The sequence below is a fragment of the Oncorhynchus nerka genome, linkage group LG20 (genome assembly GCF_034236695.1).
Source record: "Oncorhynchus nerka isolate Pitt River linkage group LG20, Oner_Uvic_2.0, whole genome shotgun sequence".
NCBI classification, from domain to species: domain Eukaryota; kingdom Metazoa; phylum Chordata; class Actinopteri; order Salmoniformes; family Salmonidae; genus Oncorhynchus; species Oncorhynchus nerka.
In genome coordinates, this window is record NC_088415.1 from 69,114,134 (window position 1) to 69,129,378 (window position 15,245).

The following is a 15,245-nucleotide window of genomic DNA, read 5'->3' on the forward strand; positions in this document are numbered from 1 at the left end:
CCTTCTGCACTACTCTGATCCTGGCAACCTCAACCCGCCTTTCTCTGACAGGACACCTCTAATCTCCGGCACCATGGGTACCCCTACAGTTTATACACACAACTTTTTCCACCAATACTACAAATTCCTTTGTCTGATGTCCTCCTGCACACTTCTCATATATAGGAATCTCCCTCCTACACACTGCTGCCACATGACCATAAGCTTGACACCTAAAACACCATAATGGGTTCTGGACAAAAGCGTTCACGGCTCCCGGCCAATCACAATCATCGTAGCAACTTCTGCTTTAAAATTCGACCAATCGTATGACTCCTTATAAAGCCGTAAGAGGTGGTGTTTTTGTTATTCCACTAGCTAGGTCACCATCAAATTGGCTACAGATTTTAATGCAAATATTAACAAATCTGAATAAAGAAAATATGTGAATTTTCCCACCAGTGGTGTGTTTCCACCAAATAGAGATAAAAGTCTGTGTGTGATGATGTAGTGCACACAATGTACTTTTTCACTTATGTGTTCCAAATAAAAATCAACTCTACCGATAGTTTTGCCACAAAAACTGTTGCGTCAAATAGGAAATGTGCCTACTCTGGTCTTGGCACGTGCTCTCTAGCCAACAGCTCGCAGATCCAGTGTGGGTAGGCTGTGTGGGTAAACTAGTCTGCATTATCCGATTATTATGGATAAGAGTGAGAATATTTTTATTTGCCAAATGGCAGTCAAGCGTCATGTCATCAGAATTAGACCCCTCTATATTTTTTGGAAACGAGCATCAAGATCGCCGTGCACTTTCACCACCCTGTGAAGTATATTATAACTTATTCCATATGTAGACTAATAAACTGCATGGTTTCCGGAGTCATCGTAGAAGAACCACACACCATATCTTAATGTGACTCCAGTTAAACTTCCATATGATGGTTATTATATAAATATTTGCCCATAAAGGCCATTTCTTGCTAAATAAATTCTACTGACACAAAAGAATCCCACTATGTCGAACAAACACATTATCTGTCTGCATTGATAAAATTGTACCGAAACTTCCTGTTTCCATCACATCTTGATTTTTTTAATGAATAAAAACTGTGGATGGAAACGTGGTTAATAAACCGTCAGTTTCAGGAGATTTTATAAATGCCGACAGATCATTTGTTCGTTCGACATGGTGGGATTTTTTTGTGTCTGTAAAATTAGTTTCCCACCGGTGGGAAAATGTGCATATTGTCTTTATGCAGATTTTAGAATATAGGCATGAAAATCTATCACCAATTGGATGGAAACCTAGCTAATGAGGCAGAAACCTTTTGGACTTTTTCACTTTTGGGGCACTCAAAGTGATAAAACTCAGAGGACTAAAATAGTTCTGAAATGCTCGGGCATCCCCTGAAAAATCAGAATAAAAAAAAGTATTAATACATGTTTTTTTGATAGAAATATTTTTTCACAAAAGTAGTGCCTTTACTAATACTGGCGGACCAACATTTTTTTTCAGCATCTCTGCTTTGGCAAAGTAGGTAGTTGTATAATTAAGAACTATATCTTGCAGGATTCTATAGTTGGAATTGTAATATCCCCATCCCCTTTTCTGCAATTGTCATTCTAATGGGATCCAGAAAGTACCAAACCCGTTCCTCAAACATTTACATCAAAAGGTGCAAAGCTTTGGGCAAAGACACAAAACATCCACATCAAATAAAATATTTTTCTGGATCAAATAAAATGGAAAAACAACCACTTGTTATGCAGTATTAATTAACCATCCTTACAAACCACTTAATGTAAATGTACATTCCTGTATTGTACATAGGCTGGTCATCTAGGTTTGTACCTGTATACTTTCCATCACCATGAAGAAAAACAATGCACAGTACAGTAGTTGAATACATTGAGACATGAATTGGTTTGTGATGATGTGGCTCATTTGGTAGACCATTGCAATGCTATGGTTGTGGGTTCGATTCCCACGGGGGACCAATATGAAAATGTATGTCTGTTTGTATCTATCTCTGTCACACAAACACCTATACAAACACTCATACACCTATACAACAACTGCTTGGTTAGATTACAATAGTCACATGGTGGCTAGTTCAGTAGGGTTGAGAAGGGGTTGGCATGTGGATGACAGGGAATGTGGAATGTTTATTCCCACTGTATGAGCGATAGAGTTCCCACCATCCAATACAACAGTTCCCACCATCCAATACAATCATCATTACCCTCTTTGGTTTTCCTCCGTAGTAATATCTGGCACATACACCGGCTGTGGTCTCCGACTGAATTGAACTGGAATTATAGCATTTAGTTTCTACAATTTTGCTTTTTCAGAGTACTTTGATGTAGGTGCTAGTTTATCCTTTAATACTTAGATATGTTTGGGGGGGAATTAGAATGACATGGTCTGTGTTATAATTTGTTACATTTTACACACACTCACACACTTGCACGCACACACAAACCTGAAAGGAGGGACTTAAAAGTGCTGTTTTTCTCAGGGCCCAGGCAAATGTCCCTTTCATTCCTTCCCAACAGAAGGGACCACCTGTTCCTGGGATTGGTGGCTTTTGTCAAGGAGGTCATCCTGGCCAAGGGACTTTCACAATGCTGCCCTGCCTGTCCAGTTCTACCGCCAACGGCTGCCAGTTCTACTTCCAACGGTTCTGCGAGGGGCTGTGGTGGCAAGAGGAGATACTTACATTTTATGGGCATGCAGGGCCAGCTCTATTTTAGAGGTGTAAGTAACATGACATAAACAAGAATATATACAACTGGAATAGGTTGATATTGATAGTAATCTTGAATGTCTCAATTGTCTGCTGTAACATTGTACATGGAGAGGCAATCACTTATCAAACACTATAAGAGAGTTCACTAGCAGGTAAACAGACAAAACCTTTTGGTTTTTATAACACTGCTTGTCCCGCTGCTTCAACACTGTGGAATCATATGTCAGTTGTATGCTATGGACCCAGCAGTTCACACACAACTTGCTCTCTTTTGGTCCTTTGAGTATCTCTATTCTTTCTGCTGCTGGCCTAGTTTTCCAGTGCATTTACCAGGTCAAAGTCTGCTGAGGCAAGTTCAAACCTTGTAAAGGTGTCTGTTTGACCCATTTCTCCACCACAAGGTGAAACAACCAGAACCATATAAAGCTTCCAGGAAGACCAGGTGTTTATGACCAAGAAACTGGGAAAGGACAGAAAATGATGACAACAATTTTAGAGTTGTGTTGTCATGTAATAGTCGCCCAGGTATATGAAATATGCTATGGTATACTATCTATGGTATACTATGGTATACTATGGTATACTATCATCACACGATTATTTTGGTTGAATAAGGTAGGACTTGATACATGGTTAGGCCTAAGTGAGACGTGATGAACAGTGGGTTTTCAATCTGGTGAGCAGCTCTATAGTGACCAAAGTAAAGCACAAAAAGCATACATAAAGACACTTTATTTTCTATGAAGGAAAAGCCATGCATTAACTGGTTCTCTGAAGCTCAGTTGGTAGAGCATGGTGCTTGCAATGGCAGGGTAGTGGGTTCTATTCCCGGGACCACCCATATGTTTAAAAAATTAAGTCGTTTGGGATAAAAGTACCTGCTAAATGGCATATAGATTTATGTGTTTGTATACAGTAAATTACAGAGCTGGTTCTCTAATTACAATGTCTCATAACCTGTTCTGTATCATGGATGAATTTAAGTTGAGTAAATCCTGAAAATCAGATGAACAATGGCAGTGAAGCACATCTCCTCCCAAAACAGTGCAATTCCCTTTTATTAGAAAAGCAGAATTTGTTTCAATTCAATGGGCAATAGAAATATGAATTCACTGGGGAGCCAGGCCCACAAAAGGGCTTTATTACAGACAGAAATACTCCTCGGGCTGGGGTGGTTACATGTGGTCTGTGATTGTGAGGTCGCTTTGGACATATTGCCAAATTCTCTAAAACGATGTTGGAGGCAGTTTATGGTACATAAATTATCATTACATTCTCTGGCAACAGCTCTGGTGGATATTCCTGCAGTCAGTGTGCCAACTGCACGCTCCCTCAAAACTTGAGGCATCTGTGGCATTGTGTTGTGTGACAAAACTGCACATTTTAGAGTGGTCTTTTATTGTCCCCACCACAAGGTGCACCTGTGTAATGGTAATGCAATCAGTTTCTTGATATGCCACACTTGTCAGGTGAATGGATTATCTTGGCAAAGGAGAAATGCTCACTAACAGGGATATAAACACATTTGTGCAAAAATATTTGAGAGAAATAAGCTTTTTGTGCATATGGAACATTTCTAGGATTTTTTATTTCAGCTCATGAAACATGGAACCAACACTACATGTTACATTTATATTTTTGTTCAGTGTACATAGTTTTTGATCACTTTCAAAATAAATGTACTTACTGGAATAGGTTCTCCCACTTCCTCCGTTTTCTGGGTCCAACTAAATAATGGTCAATCTTCCCAAAGTTTCCGGTGGCAGCGAAACGCAACCAGCTGTGTGGACGATTGGAGGGCACCCAACAGACTGAGTTTTGTCTTCCAACATGGCGCCTGGTGCAGTTGCTAGGTGATTTGTGATGCAACTGCAAGCCCTCTTTACAGGTAACTGCCAAAATAAAGGAAACATGGGTCTCAAAGGAGAATAAGGGTGTGTGTGCATGTCTCAGTCACCAGATCTCAACCCAAATTATAGAATTTCTCATGGAAGAATGACATTGCATCCCTCCAATAGAGTTCAAGACACTTGTAGAATCTATGCCACGGCTTATTGAAGCTAACATATAATAATGAAAACATAAAAGAAAAATGTATAGAACTGCTACATTCAATCTGGGAGACAACCTGAACAGTTTGGCACTCTCTTCACCAGCAAACTCAAAAAGAAAAACAGGAGGCACACTCAACACAAGCATATTATTGAAACATCTTCAATATTTCAACATGTAGTACACTGAAACTAAGCCCCTTTCTTCCTTCCTTTCTGTCTAGACTGTAAACAGGAAATTGAGTGACTTGGCATGGGTCACCTGGTATGTTATGGTGTTTCTATGCCAGGACTCACCCTGCTGCTTTGATCCTCTTGGGCCTAAAGGCCTCCACCTGTTTAAGGAGAGTCTTCATTGTCTTGCCTGTGTCTACAATGGCCTGTCAACACTCAAAGTCAAAAATACACCAAGCTGAGAGCTCACTGGTATCTCTCACAAACAAAACAAATAAGAGTGCTCTAAAAAATAAATAATATGTGTGTGAGCATGCGCACAAGAGAGTGTGTGTTTGTGTGTGTACAGTAGCTATGTGTGTAGCCCCAGTTGCACTGAGCAGTCTGAACCCACAGTTAAAAAGGGGACAACCAAAGTGTGACCCAGGGTAACACAGAAACCCATCTGACCCTGAACACCACTAGTGACACAGGTCAAATCAAATCCAATGTATTTACCGCATATAGCTATTCTTACATCAGCTGATACCTCAAAGTGCTGTACAGAAACCCAGCCTAAAACCCCAAACCCCAGGTGGTTTAGGTCATTCAGCTTGCGATGAAGGGGAAGCTGCATTGTGTGGCTCTATTGTGTGGCCCCTCTATTCATAACACATGTGTGTGTGTGTGTGTGTGTGTGTGTGTGTGTGTGTGTGTGTGTGTGTGTGTGTGTGTGTGTGTGTGTGTGTGTTCGTGTGTTGGGGGGTTGATTGTGAGGGGCATGACATTGAACACATTTCCCTGTAATCCATCAATGCAACAAATGCAATGGCAGCCATTCTTGTCATACAGTCATTTATGGCATTCGATGACATAGGCCAACTAGTTCATGACACATTAGGTGCATTATTAGATGACGGCGAGACTAGAAATGAGAGAGTGTATGACCTTTTAATATGGAAACCTATTCTATGATACAAAGAACAGAACTGCACAGGACTTAAAGAGGCTCATATAATAACTTCCAATAACTGCTTCAGTATCTTCCACTATTAGAAGTGCCATTTGCTTTGATTCTGTACATTTTGTAACAGTATTTTGGCATTTTATTAACGTTTCTGTATAGACTACTAATGGACACAGCTGTATTCATATGCTTGTTCTAAGGATGTCTGCTTATGGTAAGCACTGACTGTTTTCATTAGTTTCAAAGATAATCTTTCCCAATGTAGAGGTCCCTATAATAGGCACACAATTACTGTGCTAAGAGGAACGTTTCTGAATCAATTCTGAGAAGGGACAATCAAGATTCCCTAATGGACATACTCAGACAATCAATTAAAAAGTTGTGACTGTCCAATTCAGGGTTGAATTCATTAGGGCACACCATAGAACATTTTTTCGCATTGGTAAACGAATAAGGAGCATTTATTATTGGATAAGTTTGTGTAGTCCTTCTTTGTTTCAGTCTGTTTTGTTCTGTTTGGTGCCTAATGAATATGGCCCTGGTCTGGTAGAACTCACACCTACATACAGAGAATGAGAGCTATGAGGCAATGTCCTCCACTCCCCACGACTTTGATAAACATCTGGAGAAAGTTATGGAGTATTTGATGGATGTACTCCGAGACTCCAGTAGAGGAGAGGAAGGAAATAAGCATGTTGACTCAACTCCACGATTAGGCTATTATTTTTTGTAAGAGAGAACAGAGAAAGGAAGCAGTTATCCATGGGTAGGAATAGTAAAGATGTATCTGCAATCTACCACATTGCTACACATGCATACCAAGATAACATTGACTGAAAAACATGGTTGAGACGGATTTGCAATATGTGCATACATTATGAAGAGTTTCTTTCCAAAATCTATATATCCATTTTCGGAAATGTTGGTAAATTCTCTTTATTTTTTAAATAAATAATGAAAGACTGGTGTATTTCTTCACCATCTAATGATGGCATGGGGTTGTCGAATGACAGACATTCACTTAAAATCTATCACTTGATGGTTTCATTTCAGAGAGACACATAATCAAGTTTTTTTGCAAAATGCTATATAGCCGACTGACTCTTAGATTAATAAGTAGTACAACTAGGTTTTACACAGTCAAATGTAACAAATAACTACATTTGTAATAAAGAACTGTAAAAATTATACATTTGTGAAATCAGTATTTACAAAGAAAATATTCATACCACTTGACTTATTCCACATTTTGTTGTGTTACAGCCTGAATTCAAAATTGATGAAATCGTTTTTTTCCTCACCCATCTACACACTACCTCATAATGACAAAGTGAAAACATGTTTTTAGAAATGTTAGCAAATGTAATGAAAATGAAATACAGAAATATCTCATTTAGATTTTGCCTTGTGTGTTCGGTTATTGTCCTGCTGAAAGGTGAATTCATCTCCCAGTGTCTGGTGGAAAGGAGACTGAATCAGGTTTTCCTCTAGAACTTGCCTGTGCTTAGCTCCATACCTTTTATTTTTTATGCTAAAAAAAATGTCCTAAATTATTAGAAACAGTGGCGATTTTAGCATGTAAGTTTTGGTGGGGATTTTTTTTTTTAGATGCATGCAAGCAAAGCCCCTACACAACACAACACTAAACAATACATTAATTGGACTATAATGGTGACAAACGATGCCCACAAACTAGAGCCTACATAAAGCTGTCCCAACAGCAGAGTCCCAACAGCAGTCCCAACACCTTACCACTGTTACACCTGGCTATCAGCGGAGCCTTGTCTGGAAGCGAAACAGTTCATTCAGACTCATTTACTGCCTTTAAAAAAATACGGCTGACTTGCTTAAACAAATGTGGCAATTGAGATGTACAAAATATGGCATAAGGGGACGACGAGCGTATAAGAGGCAATCCATAATTTTATATTAAGACATTAATGAGCGAGCTAGGATGGACGTCAATATAACTATTTGTTCTGCACTTTTGAAATATACAGCGACAGAATTCAGAACATGGGCCATTCTTACATTATTCTCCCTGTACACCAAGTCAGAACCGTAGGATAAATAAATAAATAAATAAAGGGGGCATATAAGCAGACAACGAAAGCTCTTAGACTATTCGATGAGGACATTGCACCACCAAGTCAGATGAATAGGCTAAATTATGAGGGGAAAACGTACCAAATGATTAGGGTGAGGCACATGGGCTACTAACAGTTTACTGCACACCATATACTTAGTTTTACTTTCTTAGCTACAGTATACACATCTCCCTGGCATATCAAATAATTTATGCAGCAGCATACAATACATTTTTGGACTCACCTTGTTGTGCTGTGCTCACTTGAACAGGAAGGTGGCGAGGTGGTCCTTCGTGGGCAAATTTTGTCTTCAAACTTTGTCTTCAAAGTCTGTCATTCTCTGGATTTATGGTGCTTTTAAGACAACTGGGGGAAAAACAAGGTCAATTCATCTTCAGATCGGAGCTCTAGAAAGAGGTTCCAACTTGGAATTCCGAGTTGGATGACCGTTCAAAACATACTTTCCCAGTCAGAGCTAGTTTTTTTCATAGTTCCCAGTTGTCTTGAACTCACTGAGATTGAGATTTCCCAGTTCCGACTTTCCAGTTGTTTTGAAAGCGGCAGAAGTCATGCTGAATTGACAGAATGGCCAATGTTAAATGCTTATCCCTTTAAGCTAGAAAAATAGATTCTTAAACACAGACTTGGACCACACATCCACTCCATTGAATAGTAGGCTAGTGATTGCTTTGTGATGCTTGTAGTTAGCCACTGATTCCTTCCAAACCACTCATTATTGAATTTGCCATTTCCAACTTGTTGTGTGATGTTTATGTCCAATGGCTGATGAGCACCGATATGTTTTTTTCTATAATTTCTCTTCATAATTTCTCTTCACATGACAAGGATTGAAAAGGATCTGCCAGTAGATTGTCGACTTGATTCATGATTATGAATGCTAGCTTGCTAGCTAAAATTTTGAAAGTGTGTCCAATCAAAGCTACTGTGACCTTGGGTCTTTTTGGATGGGCACTTTGAATATAACTCTTTGGCATCGACCAAGGGGCTTCAATTTTTGAGCTCTCCCCGTAGATTTTGCGGTGATGTAGTGTCCCCATGAGTGACAGAACACTGAGCCAATCATGGCGCAACTAGAGAACATTACCAACCCCTACGTTATGTATTTTCTGCTGGCTGCCCCAGCACCACAGAAAGCACTGAGCTAGGCTGAAACATCTGCATTTTGGAACTGCCTCACTCTAGAAAGCAAAAAAGAGACATTTGTTAGCGGCTTTATTAACTCAATATATATATATATATTTTTTTTTACATTGTTTGCAAACTGATATGTGACATGTATTAATGCCAAAATAACATGCAAAACAGTCAGAAAAATAAATAATTCTTATTTATTTAAAAAAGCTAAACAGTTGAGGCTCAAAACATGTGGGGCTCTACTTTACCTGTCCTGAATGACGGGTCGCCACTGATTATAAACATACCCATAACATGATGCAGCCACCACTATGCTTGAAAATATGGAGAGTGGTGCTCAGTAATGTGTTCTATTGGATTTGCCCCAAACATAACACTTTATATTCAGGGCAAAAGTTGAATTGCTTTGCAAATTTATTTTGGCAGTATTACTTTACTGCCTTGTTTGCAAACAGGATGCTTGTTTTGGATAAAAAATAATTCTGTAAATGCTTTTTTACACCTGAACTTCTCTAGGTGTAACGATCGTTATAATAAGTGGACCAAAGCGCAGCGTAATCTGGGTTCCACATCTTTTAAGTACTTAGGGAAACTCACAGCAAAACAATAAAGAGAAACAAACAAACGAACGAACGTACGTACAGCCTTGTAGGGCTCAAAAGCAACAATACAAAAACAGGATCCCACAAACAACAGGTGGGAAAAGGCTGCCTAAATATGATCCCCAATCAGAGACAACGATAGACAGCTGCCTCTGATTGGGAACCATACCAGGCCAACATATAAATACAAAAACTAGACTACACATAGAAATAATAAACTAGAACACCCCCCAGTCAAGCCCTGACCTACTCCACCATAGAAAATAAAGGCTTTCTATGGTCAGGACGTGACACTAGGCTTGCCATAACAAAGGGGTTGAATACTTACTGGCATTTCAGCTTTTCATTTTTTATTAATTTGTGCAAATTTCGAAAAACATCATTCCATTTTGACATTAAGAGGTATTGTGTGTAGGCCAGTGAAGATCAGCAATTAGAAGAGTAATAGTTTACACACACATGAAGGTGCCCATAAGCAATCATTTCTGATTAAAAACACAAATGTGGATAAAGCATGTTGGAAATAAAGTCTTCACATGGGGGCGACTCCATAACCACATGAAATGCAGGTAACTGACAAAATAAAGGAAACACCAACGTGAAGTGTCATAATAGGGCGTTAGATCACCACGAGCCAGAACAGCTTCAATGCACCTTGGCAAGTGCTTGAAACTCTATTGGAGGGATGCAACACCATTCTTCCAAAAATAAATAGAATCATTAGGGGTTTTGTTGATGGTGGTGTAAAAGCTGTCTCAGGCGCTACTTCAAAATCTCCCGTAAGTGTTCAATTGGGTTGAGATCTGGTGACAGATGGCCATGGAATATGGTCTACACCATTTTCATGCTCATCAAACCATTCAGTATCCACTCGTGCCCTGTGGATGGGAGCATTGTCATCCTATTGGGCACAGCCATGGTAGCCAAAGTAAGGCCTGCCCAGAATTTTTATACATGACTCTAAGCATGATGGAATGTTAGTTGCTTAATTAACTCAGGAACCACGCCTATCTCTCATTTACTCAAGTGTTTCCATTATTTTGGCAGTTACCTGCAATTATGCACATCATATATTGAGTGTCAGAAAAATATCAATGTTAAAACAATGTTACACAAACACATTTCGGACAATGGTAAGCATTTAAAAAAAGTACATGCCTATGCCCACACAAAGGCACTATGAAGTCTAACATGGCATGGGACAAATATGGATTTAGAGGTAGAATACAGTACTACTCAATAAGTGTTTCCCTAGACAAAGTGATCCATTATGAAAAAGTTTTGTTTTCTTCTAGTTGCAGAGGAATGGAACATTCCTGATATTGCAAAAAGTCTATCAGAGGCATGCCTCCCACTGTTGACCTATTGCCCTATGCAGGCAGGGACAGCCAGCCAATACCAGACATCACATGTTGCAGAAGAAATAAGGTGGCCAATCATATTGGACAAAACAAGGGCTTTCTACTCAGTTGTCCAGGGGCATGATCCAACTCTTCCTGATTATTAATGCTAGCGGTGTGTGACTTATTACTTTATATTGGTGATTACACAAGGCATGTCTAAATAATGCCTTGCTTATCTGACTAGAAAGTCTGTGTCTTCTCTCTCTCTCTGTGGCTCTCTGTCCGCTTGCATTGTCTGCAATTTAGCATGGATGTGTATTTGAGGAACTTTTGACGCAAATATGAACTAAGGTATTCTCAAGACTCAAGAGAAGACAATAGACATCCCAATCCTAAACATCCTGCCTGAAAACAAACGTATCTACGTACAGTGGTAGTGCTGTACTGTACTTTAATTTCATGTGAAGAATGCAGTCAAGCAGAAATTAAGCCATGCTGAGTTGATGCTTTGTCTGTCTTTCTGGGGCTCAGTAGTTCCATTAACTTCTTCAAGACAGTAAACAATTACTAATCTTAATCCTCAATCCAGATTCCAGACAGTGTAAACTATATGGGTAGAAACTGGAATCTCTCGCTAGTATCTACAATACATCAGTGGTAGATATTGTGTCAACTTTCCCTATGCCTCAATTACTTAACAATCCACAGTTTTACTCTATGTACAATAGTCAGTACCTGTCTCAAAGAAACAATAAACCACATAGTAACTGTAAATGACTTCACACACAGTCCTAGCATAATCTGTGTATAAAAGCAACAGAGAAATGAGTTAAACTCACCATCCCATAACACATCAGTGGTTCAGCATTTTCTTACACACTAATATCTGAGCCACGCCTCTCTAAAGGCTGTGTCAGTGTGTGTGTCTGATTTATGTCAGTAGCGTCTCCCTCGCTGACCTATGATCCAATTAATGTCTGACAGACAGACAGACAGACAGACAGACAGACAGACAGACAGACAGACAGACAGACAGACAGACAGACAGACAGACAGACAGACAGACAGACAGACAGTGCAGAATAGTGACAAACTAAGCCAATGTCTTGTTCTCCCAAGACAATGAGCAATGATGCTATGTTTCTAGTATGACATCAGCAGCTATTTAAGCAAACAAACGTTGTATGTCGCAAATATAATATACAGTGTATACTTTAATGGGTGGAAGGAGAATTGGTAGCAGCAGTTTGCCAGAAATAGTGATAAATTCTAGTCCTGACAGAAGAGGAAAGATGTGGTCATAGCTTTGTCACATGTCCAGGTTGTGGATTAAATCTAATCAAGGCCATAACTAACCACGGTCTTTGAGTTCAGCTCCAAAATTTGGGGAGGCTGAATGTGAGGAAGACTGCCACCTTTTGGTTGTTTAGAGATACTGCCCAACTCTTTCTCAGTTCAGAATAACAACAACTACTACGGAGAAGCACCACGATCATATCAACTGCTTTCAAGACACATCATTTACTTTTTAAGTGAGAACAGGTCATAGAACCGGTCATAGTAGGGTGCTGCAGCACCCCCTGATAAGTAAAAAAACAACATATATATTCATTTAAACAAATAATTTTAATAAATCAATACAAATGATTTGCCAAGTCAGTGAACTAGGCCTTTATTACTCCTGTACTAGTGTAGAAAAACTCTCGTCAGCAGCCCCCCTCCCCCAGCCCCCGCCACCCCATTGACAGCACCCCAACCCAAAACATCTTCGGTATGTGGATTTGTAAGGCTCATAACTATATCTGCTCACAGCTTGTCTGGTATGTGTTATATTTCCTGTGTACAGCAGTGCTTACTCACCTTTCCCGTCAGGAAAGAGAGGTCTTCTGCTCCAGTGATTTGGAGATCCTCTGTTGACTGGTCATTCTACAAGAAAGGGAAAGAAAAACAAACAATCATTTGAATTCATTTGGATTTGGTTAAGTGTGGTGTAAGAGCTCACAGTAATACAACATTAATTACAATAATATTATGGATATATATATTTTTTAAACTGATAGAACATAAAGTGTGTGCAACAGCCCTGTAGGCCTAAATGCTTTATACTGTATATGCCAGCTGGAAATGACTACAGGCATGACCAGGCACACATAGACCAGAGAAAGAAACGCTACAATCTCAAACCATGACACTTTTATCTGGGAGTCTTATGACTGAATGCGTCATGAAGGCTTATTTTCTACATCGTGAAGCTTCCTGTCCACTTGTCCATTTACATTACATTTAAGTAATTTAGCAGACGCTCTTATCCAGAGCGACTTACAAATTGGTGCATTCACCTTATGACATCCAGTGGAACAGTAGTGCATCTAAATCTTTTAAGGGAGGGGGGGGGGGGGTGAGAGGGATTACTTTATCCTATCCTAGGTATTCCTTAAAGAGGTGGGGTTTCAGGTGTCTCCGGAAGGTGGTGATTGACTCCACTGTCCTGGCGTCGTGAGGGAGTTTGTTCCACCATTGGGGGGCCAGAGCAGCGAACAGTTTTGACTGGGCTGAGCGGGAACTCAGCATCAAATAAGAACAAGTTGGTTATTTAAGTCCTTACCACATTGAGGCGGATGAAGTTGACACTAATGGGCAGTGTGGGCAGTGTGGGCAGTGTGGGCAGTGTGAGCAGTGTGGGCAGTGTGGGCAGTGTGGGCAGTGTGGGCAGTGTGGGCAGTGTGAGCAGTGTGGGCAGTGTGGGCAGTGTGGGCAGTGTGGGCAGTGTGGGCAGTGTTAGCAGTGTGGGCAGTGTGGGCAGTGTGGGCAGTGTGGGCAGTGTTAGCAGTGTGGGCAGTGTGGGCAGTGTGGGCAGTGTGAGCAGTGTGGGCAGTGTGGGCAGTGTGGGCAGTGTGAGCAGTGTGGGCAGTGTGGGCAGTGTGGGCAGTGTGGGCAGTGTGAGCAGTGTGGGCAGTGTGGGCAGTGTGGGCAGTGTGGGCAGTGTTAGCAGTGTGGGCAGTGTGGGCAGTGTGGGCAGTGTGGGCAGTGTGGGCAGTGTTAGCAGTGTGGGCAGTGTGGGCAGTGTGGGCAGTGTGAGCAGTGTGGGCAGTGTGGGCAGTGTGGGCAGTGTGGGCAGTGTGAGCAGTGTGGGCAGTGTGAGCAGTGTGGGCAGTGTGGGCAGTGTGGGCAGTGTGAGCAGTGTGGGCAGTGTGAGCAGTGTGGGCAGTGTGGGCAGTGTGAGCAGTGTGGGCAGTGTGGGCAGTGTGGTGGGAGTTGCAGCTCAGTGCTTTAATACTCTCCACCAGGTTGGCACAGAACTGATACCCGGCTTTCAGCACACATAGCACGACGATGTCATGGTCGCCCAAGTACCCATGATGTTACGGGCAAGACACTCTGTCCTGCAACACAAGTATGTCAAAGATGAGAGGGTGTTACTCAATCCAAGCTCTCTCCAAGATGCCCTCATTCTCTCTATCTGTTTATCTGTCGGTGGGCTATCAGGATTGTATCTTCACACTCACTGATAATATCCTGATAAGAAATTGTCCTTTGTTCTGTTTGACCACTGAGGACTACAGATGTATGACCTTTTCAACCACAAATGCTGCATTGCAGGAAAATTCTCCTGCAACAGGGTGATCAAATTAAGATCCTACATCTGTATGAAGGACTGGGCGACTGAAAGTCTTGTAGTTTCCCCATGTCAGTGCTCACATATTTACCAACTAAATTGGTAAATAGGCCTTCTGCATTGATGCTAAATATTTGACCTGTCCATGATGATGCCATATGGGATGCAAAAACCCTCTAGATCTCCAGAATAGTGTTTTGGATAGTTAAACAGCTCTTAACTGTAACCTGGCCAGTCATGATCTTGGAGGGAAAATATAATAGTCATTCAAATATTTGCATGCAGTTTAAGTGAGAAGTGAAGTCCATACCAGGCATCTAACAGGCATGTGTAATAATTATGTAACAAGCAACCAAAGTCATTTTGTTTGTTTGTAGTAGGTTGTTTTTTTCTAGTAGGCACATTTATAGGTAACATATTTAACAGCAAGTATCCACGTCAAAGTGGTCACTAATTCAGGGTACATCCCATAGCCAAGTATGCATTCTTTTCCAAACAATGTTATTGTATTTACCACAATTCCTCCACTTTTCTGGAAC

The 15,245-nt window shown here is 40.7% G+C and overlaps 1 pseudogene; it reads right to left on the reverse strand.

The window, feature by feature from the left end:
• Window positions 1–4,843: 4,843 nt before the first annotated feature.
• LOC115101573 (hypoxanthine-guanine phosphoribosyltransferase-like) lies at window positions 4,844–14,973 on the reverse strand (annotated as a pseudogene).
• Between the last annotated feature and the right edge of the window lie 272 nt (window positions 14,974–15,245).